Below are 15003 nucleotides of genomic sequence, written 5' to 3' on the forward strand. Positions count from 1 at the left end.
CAAGGCAGCAAATCCCCTGGCTTATCTCAATCTAAACCTTACATGCCTGTGATCAGGCAGGGAATCACCCATGAAGCTGAGCTCTACAAGATGCTCGGGGCCCAGGTCTTTTCCACTCCCCTTGTCCTATGAAACCACCACCCTGCTGCCAGGAACCACTGCAACCACAAAGATGGGGGCAAAATTTACACCAACATGGGTACATTGTTTTGGAAAATATTTATTCAATGTGTTATAAGTTGGAGTTCTTGGTGATTTGGATTCTGTATCAAACACGCAGATCAAACTATGCATGCCCCAAGGAAAAGTTTTCAAGTTTGATATAGAGCATACTTGTTCAGTGTACTATAGATTATATAGCTTGTGCGGTAACTGAAATATACTGTACATTTGGAGACAAATACAAAATGTGTGGAAGTGCACAGTAAGTATAGAGTACATTAAAATTATTTTTGGCCAATTTACATCTACTATATAAAACATCCAAAATCACAGTCTTAAATGGTGTAACATAAGTAAGGCATCTGCAACCAAACAGACATGAGATGCAGGAGAATGTAAGTGTGTGTGTGTGTGTGTGTACTAACCCTGAAGGAACTGTATGTTATTGGGCTGTTGAGGTCTGATGGAATTAGACCAATAGAAAGTTCTAGCAAAGCAGCATTTCCCTGCCCTACCAAAGCAGCATTCCAGAAAAGCTGATTAGAACCAGAGAGGTAAGTGTTTCTCATTAACATCAGTGGAAATCACTAGCTCACTCTAAATGCAAAGATCTGATCATTTAACCTCATTTGGCAGGAAGAGTTGACAAAGAACATAGATTCACCATTTTAAAAATGGTTTTAAAATGCCTGCCCCTCCATCTCTTGCCCTTATATTCTAGGGAACTGGAAATGTTGAAGATGAGCTCTTCAAGACCTATTTAGATCTACCAGACTAGGTGAGGCATATCATTCAAGTGATATCTATATTTTGAAAGCCATTTTCCTTCCCTTTGTGTCAGTGCTCCAGACATTGCATGTCAGTGGGTCACTACAGAATAATGAGGCTAGTCGTCTCTTCTAAGAAGAAGAAGAAGTGAGGTTTTTACCCACGAAAGCTTATGCCCAAATAAATCTGTTAGTCTTTAAGGTGCCACCAGACTCCTGTTGTTTCCATAGAAAATGGAATCCTTAATTCCTTAAGAAAAAAAATATATGTGGTAGCTGTTCTACATACAGTTTTGCACACATACTAAAATACAAGTAGAAGGGCTGAAAACTGAAAGCAGCAAGGGACAAAGGACATAGTCAGACTCTTTGCCTAGGCCAAAAGCGTCTCCGCTCTTATCTGTCTCCAGCTGTTTAGAAGTGTAGATAAAAGAAAATGTTCCTCCACCCCCACTACCATTGAGGCCTGGCCATCCTTCTAACAAAGCAATTACAAGCACTTTGGTGAGGTTTGTTTATAGCAAACACTGAAGTTTACTCTACAGCTTCATGCTAACTCTTTTTATAGGTCACTCAGTCAAACATAGCATGTCCTAGCAAACTAGACATCTGTTGCCACAAGTTCATGCATGTGCCTCCCTATATGTGGCCACCTTTGGGGAGAAGGGAAACTGTCAAAGGGAAATATTTATCAAATGCTTCACACCTTTTTAGGCCATTAGACTTCTCACTCTTCACAGTTTACCTCAGAACTAAAACAAATGGCACAACCTGTTCTCTAAAGTGCTGCTCATGCCATCCCTTACAGCATATAATCGATAAAGACATGAAACCATTCATAAAGGAAATATACCAAAGGGCACAATTGTGACCTGAGATGTAGCATCATTGGTATCTTGAAAAGCAGCTGCCTTGTTTGTTTTTTTTGTTTTGTTTTTTTGTTTTGTTTCTTGCCTCTTCAGAATTGTCACTATACTTGACTAGGTACCCAGGACAACTGTAATACCGAGCCCTAAACTCTCATAGGCTTACTCCAATCAATTTTTTATCTTGCTGCCCTTAAAGGCAGTTGCAGTGATTCTGCAGATTTTGGTTAGTGTAGAGTGGATCAAGACTTTCCAACACAGACCTGTAAACTCAACTTCCTCTACATGAACAACCAGTGATGGCTCATGTATAGAGGGCATTAGGGCACCATGTCCCCCCCCAAAACATATGCAAAAGCACAGATAGATATATGTCTCTGTGTATCACTAAATATGAATCATGAACACAGCAAGTCTAGAGCAGCCTGCTATACATTTGCTGAGTTTGTCATTCACATGCCTGTAGGAGTTCTTCTCCACCTCCGTGTGGCGCATTCACAGACTGTGCAGTCAGAGGGGTTTGGGGTGCTAGATTCACTGCCCCAGTCTGCAGTGACTGAGCAGTGCTCAAACTGCCCTGTATAGCCCTGCTGGCCTGCACTAAAAGATACCCAGAGAGCAGGCCAGCAGGATCTACACAGGGCTGTTAGAGCGTTGTACAGTCACTGCAGTCTGTGTCTTGAGCAGTGAGTTCAGTGCCCCAAATTCAGCTGTGGCCGGCACTGATGACCTGGACCAGCATCATCATGAACAGCAGCTACAGCAGCCTGGAAGAGCAGGGATATGAGGAGTAGTTCTTCATTGCCTGAACCTCCTTTATGAAGCCACAAGCAAAGCTAGGGCTGACCAGCAAGTAAGTGCCATGTCCCCAGGCTGGAGCAGCTCTGTCCTTCCCCTTGAAGCCTGGGTGCTTTTCCTCTCCAGAGCCCCTGCAGCATGCTATGCTGGGATGGCCCTGTTGTTGACCAAGTCCATACCAGTCCCAGTTATTCGAACTGTGCCCTGACTTGACCTCCTTCCAGGATGTAATGGGGGAAAACAGAGGGACCAGGATGTAGACAGGAAGGTGGGGGGAGGTCTCAGCTGCTCAGCATCACTGGTGGGAAGGAGAGGAAGGAAGGTGAGTGGAGAAAAAATCCTATGCACAGGCCTCACTTGCCCCAAAGTTCACCAGCCATCACTGGAGACATCAAGTTTAACACTTATGCTCTCTCTATTGCCCTTCTTAGAGTCTGATTACACTCTTCCTGTGTAGATGAGATTATAATCACGTTATCCACTATGATACTGACACCTGTTGTGTCTCCACGTGTTTCACTAACTGACTATTTCTGAGGGTAGAGGGAAGAATTTGTAACTGCCCCATAGTGTTAAAGGTGCACAGTTCAGTCAACTCTTGTAGAGTCTGATTTCCCAATATCCTTCCTTCTCATTTAAGATTGTGAAGAAGCTTTTTCCAACTAGTCAACACTGAAGATCTATTGGCATCAGAAGCCTCGACATACACCCACCCCTTTTCTCTTCCTCCCCCCCCTAAAGTTAAGACAAAATCATGAGGGTTGGCAACACTGGATGGCAGAGTCTTATTTGTGCCCTAAGCAACTGATGGCACAGGAAGGATTTAGATTCAGTAGCTTTGGTCCCAATATTAAAGTTGAAGTACTTTCTTTATACAGCACTGAATACCAAGGTGCTGCTTGAGTAGCTGGATGACTAAGCATCATAAAGGGGACCTCTGGGAAGAATTAAACAATCATTTGTGTGTCTTTATATATACTAATATCATTCAACAAATAATCTCAAGTATATGAAATCTTCAAGACTACCCTACAGTAGACCTGTCCTTGTTTCACATCCTCAGGCCTGCTCTACACTATGGGGTTAGGTCGAATTTAGCCGTGTTAGGTCAATTTAAAAATGAATGCGTCCACACAACCAACCCCATTCCGTCGACCTAAAGAGCTCTTAAAATCGACTTCTGTTCTCCTCCCCAGCGAGGGGAGTAGTGCTAAAATCGACTTTGCTGGGTTGAATTTGGGGTAGTGCAGACACAAATCGACAGTATTGGCCTCCGGGACCTATCCCAGAGTGCTCCATTGTGACCGCTCTGGACAGCACTTTGAACTCCGATGCACTAACCAGGTACACAGGAAAAGCCCCAGGAACTTTTGAATTTCATTTCCTGTTTGGTCAGCGTGCCGAACTCAGCAGCACAGGTGACCATGCAGTCCCCCCAGAATCGAAGAGCATAGAATGTTTCCACGCTCCCCCTATCATCTCCATCCCTGAGGTTATTGCAGATTAGAAGGCGAAAAAAATGCACTCGCAATGACATGTTTTCCGAGCTCATGCAGTCCTCCCACACTGATAGGGCACAGCTTAATGCATGGAGGCATTCAGTGGCAGAGGCCAGGAAAGAATTAAACTGAGCGCGAAGAGCGGAGGCAGGACGCGATGCTGAAGCTAATCGGGGAGCAAACGGACATGATGAAGCGTCTGTTGGGGGAGTAAACGGACATGATGAAGCATCTGTTGGAGCTGCAGGAAAGCCAACAAGAGCACAGACCCCTGCTGCATCCACTGTATAACTGCCTACCCTCCTCCTCATGTTCCATAGCCTCCTCACCCAGATGCCCAAGAACGTGGGGGTGGAGGCTCCGGGCACCCAGCCACTCCACTCCAAAGGATGGCCCAAGCAACAGAAGGCTGTTTTGTTTATCCTACAGCAGGTTAAGAGGTGACTTGATTACAATCTACAAGTACCTACATGGGGAAAAGATTTCTGATAGTAAATGGCTCTTTAAACTAGCAGAAAAAGAAACAAGATCCAATAGCTGAAACTAGACAAAAATCAGAGTAGGAATAATCCATAAATTTTTAACAGTGAGGATAATTAAATATTCGAGCAGCTTAGAGAGGGATGTGGTGGCTTCTCCATCCCTTGAAGTCTTTAAATCAAGACTAGATATATTTCTGAAAGTGATACTCTTGCTCAAGCAGATGTTATGAGGTTAATGCAGAAATTCCTGCAGCTGTGCGGAGAAAGATAGTTTTATTTCAGAGGTTTTCAATATTTTGAAATTCTCTGCAAAACGGAATGAAGCCCCAGCTCTGGGACAGGTCACCTGGGAGACTGCCCTGGGGTTCCTGGCTGAGGGGCAGTCCACCTGGCAGGCTGTCCTAGAGCCATGAATCTGGGAGCTTGCAAGTTGTAGGGGAGCTGGGAATCTGCAAACCCTGACAGAGCTGGGAGCTCCGCTCTCTGGCAGTTCACCAGGAGAGCTGAGGAGGAGCCTGGGAACTTCAGAGCTTCAAGGCTCTCAACTCCCCAGCAGCCCACCTGCAGGCTGCCAAAGAGGTAGGAGTCTGGAAGCCCAGGCTCCCCATCATCCTACCAGGTGGGCTGCCAAGGCACTGAGCAGGAAAGCTGGCAAGAAACCAGGCATGTTTTGAAATCCTGCTTGTGTTCTGTCCCAACTTCTTCAAAATCTAAACAGTTCCTATAAAACATTTTGATTTTGACAAATCAGCATTCTCCAACAGAAAAACATTCCAGCTCTAGACATCACTGGCTAAGGTTCTATAGCCTGTGATATGCAGGAGGTCAGACTAGATTATCATAATGGTCCCTTCTGTCTTAAAATCTATGAATTTGCCCTCAGTTAAACTGACCTTAATGGGAGTTACACCTGTCTGCCTGAGGACGGAATCAAGTCCAGAGGACCCAAATCTCCTTTTGCACCATTGTAAGGTGCTGGACCCCTGCACCAAGCCCCATTGAAGTTCTGAGAGATTGAGGGATCTCTCATTGCAGTATCAGGGCTAAATCAGGAACATCTCCACTGAAGTTATTGGAGTAACACAGGAGTAAAACAGATGAAAGTTAGACCCATAGAATTAGCTGAAACCTTGGAGGGAACTTCTAAGCAAATATTCTTCTTCATCGCTGAGCAGGATCTAAAAACCAAGATTCTTCTCTCACAAAGGCCTGGTCTACACTATGAGTTTAATTTGAATTTAGCAGTGTTAAATCGAATTAACCCTGCACCCGTCCACACAACGAAGCCATTTCTTTCAAAATAAAGGACTCTTAACATCGATTTCTGTACTCCTCCCCGACGAGCGGAGTAGCGCCAAAATCAATATTGTCATTTCGAATTAGGGTTAGTGTGGCTGCAATTCGATGGTATTGGCCTCCGGGAGCTATCCCACAGTGCACCATTATGACCGCTCTGGACAGCAATCTGAACTCGGATGCACTGGCCAGGTAGACAGGAAAATCCCCGCGAACATTTGAATTTCATTTTCTGTTTGCCCAGCACAGGAGAGCAGGGGTGACTACAGAGAGCTCATCAGCACAGGTAACCATGCAGGCCGATAATCGAAAAAGAACACCAGCATGGACCGTATGGGAGGTACTGGATCTGATCGCTATATGGGGAGAAGATTCAGTGCTAGCAGAACTTCGTTCGAAAAGACGAAATGCCAAAACTTTTGAAAAAATCTCCAAGGCCATGATGGAGAGAGGCCACAATAGGGACTTAGAGCAGTGCTGCGTGAAAGTCAAGGAGCTCAGACAAGCCTATCAGAAAACAAAGGAGGCAAACGGTCGCTCCGGGTCACAGCCGCAGACATGCCGCTTCTACGCTGAGCTGCATGCAATTCTAGGGGGGGCCGCCACCACTACCCCACCTCTGACCGTGGATTCCAAGGCGGGGGTAATCTCATCAGCCACACCTGAGGATTCTGCGGACGGGGAAGAGGAGGACGAGCTTGCGGAGAGCACACAGCACTCCATTCTCCCCAACAGCCAGGATCTTTTTCTCAGCCTGACTGAAGTACCCTCCCAAGCCAGTACCCAAGACCATGACCCCATGGAAGGGACCTCAGGTGAGTTTACCTTTTAAAATATAAAACATGGTTTAAAAGCAAGCATTTTTTAATGATTAATTTGCCCTGAGGACTTGGGATGCATTCACGGGCAGTACAGCTACTGGAAAAGTTTGTTAACGTGTCTGGGGATGGAGCCCAAATCCTCCAGGGACATCTGCATGAAGCTCTCCTGGAGGTACTCCAAAAGCCTTTGCGGAAGGTTTCTGGGCAGTGCAGCCTTATTCCATCCTCCATGGTAGGACACTTGACCATGCCATGCTAGTAGCAAGTAATCTGGTATCATTGCATGACAAAGCCTGGCAGCGTATCGTCCCGGTGTTTGCTGGCATTCAAGCAACATCCGTTCTTTATCTCGCTGTGTAATCCTCAGGAGAGTGATATCGCTCATGGTAACCTGGTTGAAATACGGGAATTTAATTAAGGGGACAGAGGTGGCTGTTCCTACTGAGCTGTTTGCCTGTGGCTGAAAAGAAATCCTTCCCTGTAGTAAGCCAAGCGCGGGAGGGTGTGGGGGGGGGGAGATTGACGCTGAGCTTTTCACGTGTGGCTAGCAGGGATCTTCCCTGATACCAGCCACGCGGTGTGGGGAGGGATAAAGCGATCATCCCAGAGAATTGGATGGGGGGTGGGGGGCGGTTAGTTTGTTTTCTGCTGCTGAAGGTTAACAGGAAAACCGCAGCACTCAACGAGCTTTGCTTGGTATGTGGGAAAGGAGGGCACAGAAGCTGAAAGACAATGGCTTACCATGGCTGCATGCAAGCCGAATTCTGTTGCCCGGACCCGTGTCTGTGATCTCTAGCAGCAAAGCCACAGACACTCAATATTAAGAGGCAAAATGCTACCTTGCACAGAAATCACATGTGCTATGTAATGTGAATAGTGTTCACCGTGAAAGAGTATAAGCATTGTTCTGTAAAATGTATCTTTTTAAAAAATTCTCTCCTTTTTTCCCTCCCTCCAGCAGCTGCAAATTTTTCAAGCCTCCCTCCTCCATCCCAAAGGCTATCTCAGATAAGGCGTCGGAAAAAGAGGACGCGAGATGAGATGTTCGCGGAAATCATGGAATCCACCCGCAATGAAAGAGCTCATCTGAATGAGTGGAAGGACACGGTTTCAAAGTATAGGAATGATGCCAGTGAACGTGAGGACAGGAGGGACCAACGTGAGAACATGAGGGACCAACGTGAGGACAGAAGGGACCAACGTGAGGAGAGGAGAGACGCTCGAGATGAGAGGTGGCGGCAGGAAGATTAGAGGAGGCAGGATGCAACGCTGAGGCTGCTGCGTGAGCAAACAGACATTCTCCGGCATCTGGTGGAGCTTCAGGAACGGCAGCAGGATCACAGACTGCCGCTGCAGCCCCTGTATAACCACCCTCCCCTTCTCTGATGCACCGCGCTTCCTGGTGTGGTCTTCTAATCGCCCTGGTGTTTGGCTGCGCGTAATCAGCAGCCAGGCGATTTGCCTCAGCCTCCCACCCCACCATAAAGGTCTCCCCCTTACTCTCACAGAGATTGTGGAGCACACAGCAAGCAGCAATAACAATGGGGATGTTGGTTTGGCAGAGGTCTGAGCGAGTCAGTAAAGTGCGCCAGTGACCTTTTAAACGGCCAAATGCACATTCTACCACCATTGTGCACTTGCTCAGCCTGTAGTTGAACAGCTCCTGACTCCTGTCCAGGCTGCCTGTGTATGGCTTCATGAGCCATGGCATTAAGGGGTAGGCTGAGTCCCCAAGGATAACTATAGGCATTTCAACATCCCCAACGGTTATTTTCTGGTCCGGAAAGTAAGTCCCTTGCTGCAGCCGTTTAAACAGAGTAGTGTTCCTGAAGACGCGAGCGTCATGAACCCTTCCCAGCCAGCCCACGTTGATGTTGGTGAAACGTCCCTTGTGATCCACCAGTGCTTGCAGCACCATTGAAAAGTAACCCTTGCAGTTTATGTACTGGGTACCCTGGTGCTCCGGTGCCAAGATAGGGATGTGGGTTCCATCTATTGCCCCACCACAGTTAGGGAATCCCATTGCAGCAAAGCCATCCACTATGGCCTGCACATTTCCCAGAGTCACTACCTTTCATAGCAGCAGCTCAATGATTGCTTTGGCTACTTGCATCACAGCAGCCCCCACAGTAGATTTGTCCACTCCAAATTGATTCCCGACTGACCGGTAGCTGTCTGGCGTTGCAAGCTTCCGCAGGGCTATCGCCACTCGCTTCTCAACTGTGAGGGCTGCTGTCATCCTGGTATTCTGGCACTTCAGGGCAGAGGAAAGCAAGTCACAAAGTTCCATGAAAGTGCCCTTACGCATGTGAAAGTTTCGCAGCCACTGGGAATCGTCCCACACCTGCAACACTATGCGGTCCCACCAGTCTGTGCTTGTTTCCGGGCCCAGAATCGGTGTACCACGGATAGAACCTGCCCCATCAACAACATGATCTCCAAAGCGCCGGGACCCGCGGTTTGAGAGAAGTCTATGTCCATGTCCTCATCACTCTCTTTGCCGCGCTGCCGTCGCCGCCTCCTCCTTGCCTCGTTTTTCTGGTTCTGGTTCAGTATAAACTGCACGATAATGCGCAAGGTGTTTACAATGTTCATGACTGCTGTCTTGAGCTGAGCGAGCTCCATGCTTGCCATGGTATGGAGTCTGCAGTGTTCACCCAGGAAAAAAGGCGCGAAATGGTTGTCTGCCATTGCTTTCATGGAGGGAGGGCTGAGGCTGTACCCAGAACAACCTGCGACAATGTTTTTTGCTCCATCAGGCACTGGGATCTCAACCCAGAATTCCAATGGGCGGGGGAGACTGCAGGAACTATGGGATAGCTATGGGATAACTACCCACAGTGCAACGCTCCGGAAATCAACGCTAGCCCTGGTACATGGACGCACACCGCCGAATTAATGTGCTTAGTGTGGCCGCATACATTCGACTTTATACAATCTGTTTCCAAAATTCGAATTCTGTAAATTCGGATTAATCCCGTAGTGTAGACATACCCAAAGAAGGTGCAAATTATATAGCAAGGAGAGGAAATTGATGCCTTTGTCCTGAACACTAACGTTCCATTCTCAGTCCTGTGATTTCAGTGAATGCGCAGTGCCATTTCCACCCCCATACGCCCACAGAACTCAAATTCACTTGGGCACAGTAGAGCACCAAGGGCACCAAAGTCCAGAGAGTACACATCACTGGGAGTGACCATGATGTCTGAGAATGTATTTCATCCGATGATGTTAACAATTTGGGATCATAATATTTCCTTAGAAGCTGCTGGCAGAATTGGAGCTCCCAGTTGAGGATACAGCAAACATCTATCAAGCCAATGAGCTGTCACAGTTCCATATAAACAGGCAATTCTGGAGCAGACTTTGAAATAAGAGAAGTCCAAAGAAATAAAGCAAGGATTTATAGATAATGTACAAAGCAGCCTATCATTTTATTGTAAACAATTTGGTTAAAAGCATGTTCATGAGCTGCATACAACATCACAGAGATGTTTACAGGCCCCAGCTCAGACTAGGCCCTGTATCAATGTATAGTCAGAAACAGTTGCTGCCCTGAAGAGCTGCCAATCCCCAACAAATGTGATTTTTCTGTCTATTTCTAAATCATCTATCACTAAGTGCAAACTCAGAGAAATGCTGCCTGAGAGCATACATGCTGTCACTTGGGTCATGTTAATCAGGCCTGTTGGTTTTGTAGACAGACTATCTCAAAATTTCACAATACCATATATACATCTATAACGAGCAGCGGCACCGGAGGCAGCAAACAGGGCGGCTAACAGGGGAGTTTGAGAGGGAGTTCTCATTGGAGGAGAAGGTACCTGTATTTGCGTCTGTCCTTGTTGTTCTTGTGTGTTCCTGTGTGTTTGTAGGGGCCTGCAGGGGCTGGGGGCTGGGAAGGACGCTGAGCCCTGAGTAGGGGGCGGGGCTTGGCTGATTAGGGGGCCCATAAAAGCGGCCTCCCAGCCAGGCAGCGGCACCGGAGGCAGCAAACAGGGCGGCTAACAGGGGAGTTTGAGAGGGAGTTTGCAGGGGGAGGTAAGGGGGGAGGCAGGAGGGCGCGGTGTGGCGTGTGCTCTGAGTCCACAGGTGCAGTGGGCAGAGATTGCAGCAGCCATGAGCCAAGCAGCAGCAGCAGCAGACAGAATGCAGATGGCTGCATGTGGAAGCTGTGGTATGTATATGGTCCTAGCAGGGGAGCCGGAACACAGGTATGTGTGTATGAAGTGTCGCCTGATAGAGTTACTGGAGGAAAAGATTAAGGGGCTGCAGATGCAGGTAGATACCCTGGTGGAGTTTAGGCGGGGGTTTGAGCAGCTGATGGAGGACAGGCAAGGGGAGGCTGAAGGAGAATGCCCTATGGTGGAGGTAGAGGCAGAGGGAGAGGATGGTGAGAGGGGAATGGAAGGGGGAGAACATGGGAGGTGGAAGCATGTGACTGTGAGAAGCAGGCCAAGGAAAAGAAGGGCCAGTGAGGGGGGAATAGAACTCAGGAATAGGTTCGAGTGTTTGGATACCGAGGTAGAGGGGCAGCAGGTGGCGACTGAAGGTGGAAGGGTGAGGAAGAAGAGAAGAGCTGCTAGTCCAAGAGAGAGGGGGGAGGATTTGATGGAGACAGCACCAATTCTGGGCCCCGTGAGGATTCAGGAAGGCATAAGGGAAGATAGGAATAGGCACAGGTCAGGACTAGAGGGATCGGAGACTAGATTACTAGATCGCACTGTTGCCAGGCGACGGCAGGTGTATGTAATTGGAGACTCTTTACTGAGGAGATTAGATAGGCCTGTGACCAGGGCGGACCCGGAGAACAGAAGGGTGTGCTGTCTACCGGGCGCAAAGATACGCGATGTGGACCTGCGATTGAAAAGGATCCTACAAGGAGCAGGTAAGAACCCCCTGATAATCCTTCATGTAGGAACGAATGATACGGCTAGATTCTCGTTAGAGAGGATCAAGGGAGATTATGCCAGGTTGGGGAAGACGCTCAAGGAGATAGAGGCTCAGATTATCTTTAGTGGGATTCTGCCCGTTCCGAGGGAAGGGCAGCAAAGGGCTGATAGGATTGTGAGAATAAATAGTTGGCTAAGGGAGTGGTGCTATAAGGAGGGCTTTGGGATGTATGGCCACTGGGAGGCTTTCGGGGACAGACACCTGTTCTCGCGGGATGGGCTTCACCTGAGTAGGGAAGGAAATAGACTTTTGGGAGGGAGGCTGGCTCATCTTATCAAAAGAGCTTTAAACTAGCAAGTTTGGGGAGACGGTTGGGAGATGCACAGTTAATCTCCACGCCAGATTCCAGTATGGAGAAGGTGAGTAGAATGGGAGGAGAGATAGCTGTGGAGATGAGATTGGACATAGGAAGGACAGGAGGGACGGATACTAGGAGGCCCGCAACATATAGTGCTGCTAATGGGAGACGGGCTAATCGACATACATTAGGGTGTCTATACACCAATGCCAGAAGCCTAGGTAATAAAATGGAGGAATTGGAGCTCCTGGTCCAAGAGCTGAAACCAGATATCGTAGGAATAACGGAAACGTGGTGGAATGACAGTCACGACTGGAACACAGGTATGGAGGGGTATGTGCTGTTTAGGAAAGACCGGAACAGAGGTAAAGGTGGGGGGGTGGCATTGTATGTCAATAGTGAAATAAACTGTAAAGAAATAATAGTGGATGGATTAGACAACTCAGAGTCCGTCTGGGCAATACTTACAATGGGTAATAGGACTTCTAGAGCCTCTCCGGGGATAGTGCTTGGAGTGTGCTATAGACCGCCGGGATCGACCCAGGATATGGATAAGGAACTATTTAATGTGCTTAGAGAAGTAATAAGCAATAGAAACTGTGTAATTATGGGGGACTTTAATTTCCCAGAAATAGATTGGGGAACAAACGCTAGTAGCAATAATAGGGTTCAGATGTTCCTAGATGTGCTTGATGATCAATTCCTCCATCAAGTGGTAGCTGAACCGACGAGGGGGGAGGCCATTTTAGATTTGATTCTGGTAAGTAGTGAGGACCTCGTTGAGGAAGTGGTAGTAGGGGACAATTTGGGCTCCAGTGATCATGAGCTAATTCGGTTTAAAATACAGGGAAGGAGTAACAGAATTAAGTCAAAGACTAGGGTTTATAATTTTAAAAAGGCCAATTTTAACAAATTAAGGGGACTGGTAAGGGAAGTGGATTGGGCAAACGTATTAATGGATTTAAAGGCAGAAGAAGCCTGGGATTACTTTAAGTTAAAGATGCATGAGCTGTCGGAGGCCTGTATTCCCAAAAAGGGAAAAAGATTACCAAGCAAGAGATTTAGACCGAGCTGGATGAGCGACCGACTCAAAGGGGCGATTAGGAAAAAACAGAAAGCGTACAAAGAGTGGAAGAGGGGAGGGATCAGTAAGGAAATGTACCAAAGCGAAGTCAGAGAATGTAGAGATAGAGTGAGAAAGGCCAAAGGCCGTGTAGAATTGGACCTAGCGAGGGGAATTAAAAGCAATAGTAAGAGGTTTTACAGCCACATAAACAGGAAGAAAGCAAAGAAAGAAGAAGTGGGACCGCTGAAGACTATTGCCGGAGAGGAGATCAAAGACAATCTAGGCATGGCGCAATATCTCAATGAATATTTTGCGTCGGTGTTTAATGAGGCCAATGAAGGGATTAGGGATACTAGCACCATTACAGAGGGGCGTTCGGGATGGGGGATTACCGTATCCGAGGTAGAAACAAAACTTGAACGCCTTAATGGGGCTAAGTCGGGAGGACCGGACGATCTTCATCCAAGAATATTGAAGGAATTGGCGCGGGAAATAGCAGGCCCGTTAGCGATGATATTTAATGAATCTGTAAACTCGGGGGTGGTCCCGTTAGACTGGAGAATAGCTAATGTGGTTCCTATTTTCAAAAAAGGGAAAAAAAGTGATCCGGGTAACTACAGGCCTGTTAGTTTAACATCTGTAGTGTGCAAGGTGTTAGAGAAAATTTTGAAGGAGAAATTAGTTGAGGACCTGGAGGGTAGTGGCAATTGCGATAATTTACAACATGGTTTTACGAAGGGCAGATCGTGCCAAACGAATCTGATCTCCTTCTTTGAGAAGGTAACGGATTTATTAGATAAGGGAAATGCGGTGGACCTAATATACCTGGATTTCAGTAAAGCGTTTGATACTGTACCCCATGAGGAATTATTGGTTAAACTGAAAAACATGGGGATCGATTTGAAAATCCAGAGATGGATAAGGAATTGGTTAATGGGGAGAATGCAGCGGGTCGTATTGAAGGGTGAACTGTCGGGTTGGAGGGAGGTTACCAGTGGAGTTCCCCAAGGTTCGGTTTTGGGACCCATTTTATTTAATCTATTTATAACTGACCTCGGAACCGATTGCAGGAGTAGGCTGGTAAAGTTTGCGGATGATACGAAGGTGGGAGGCGTTGTAAATTCGGAAGAGGATAGGGATATCCTGCAGGGAGACTTGAATGAGCTTGTGAATTGGAGTGTCAGAAATAGGATGAAATTTAATAGTGAAAAGTGTAAGGTGATGCATTTGGGGATGACCAATAACAATTTTAGTTACAAGATGGGGACGCATTGGTTAGAAGTAACGGAAGAGGAGAAGGACCTAGGGGTCCTTGTAGACCGCAGGATGACTATGAGTCGACAGTGTGACGTGGCGGTGAAAAAAGCCAATGCTGTCTTGGGATGCATTAGGCGAGGTATTTCTAGTAGGGATAAGGAGGTCCTGCTTCCGTTGTACAAGGCGCTGGTGAGACCTCATTTGGAGTACTGTGTGCAGTTCTGGTCTCCCATGTTTAAAAAAGATGAACTCAAACTGGAACGGGTGCAGAGAAGGGCCACTAGGATGATCAGAGGAATGGAAAACCTGTCGTATGAAAGGAGACTAGAGGAGCTTGGGTTGTTTAGTCTGACCAAGCGAAGGCTGAGGGGGGATATGATTGCTATCTTTAAATATATTAGAGGGATTAATACAAGGGAGGGAGATGAATTATTCCAGCTTAGTACTAACGTGGATACGAGAACGAATGGATATAAACTGGCCGTGGGGAAGTTCAGGCTTGAAATTAGACGAAGGTTTCTGACCGTTAGAGGGGTGAAATATTGGAACGGCCTTCCGAGGGAAACGGTGGGGGCGAGGGACTTGTCTGGCTTTAAGATTAAGTTAGATAAGTTTATGGAGGGAATGGTTTAATGGTAAAACATAGTTGTCAAGGAAAACCAAGCAATGGTAGGTAAATAGCATAATGGCTAAAAGGGGTCAGGATGGAGACTCTTGCCTATATGCTCGGGGTCTTAC

General features: G+C 47.1%; 1 protein-coding gene across 2 annotated transcripts in view; it reads right to left on the reverse strand.

The window, feature by feature from the left end:
• Window positions 1-15003, reverse strand: part of LRRC2 (leucine rich repeat containing 2) — a 231570-nt gene that overhangs the window by 136776 nt on the left and 79791 nt on the right. The window lies entirely within an intron of this gene.

This window comes from Chrysemys picta, chromosome 6 (assembly GCF_011386835.1).
Source record: "Chrysemys picta bellii isolate R12L10 chromosome 6, ASM1138683v2, whole genome shotgun sequence".
NCBI lineage: Eukaryota > Metazoa > Chordata > Testudines > Emydidae > Chrysemys > Chrysemys picta.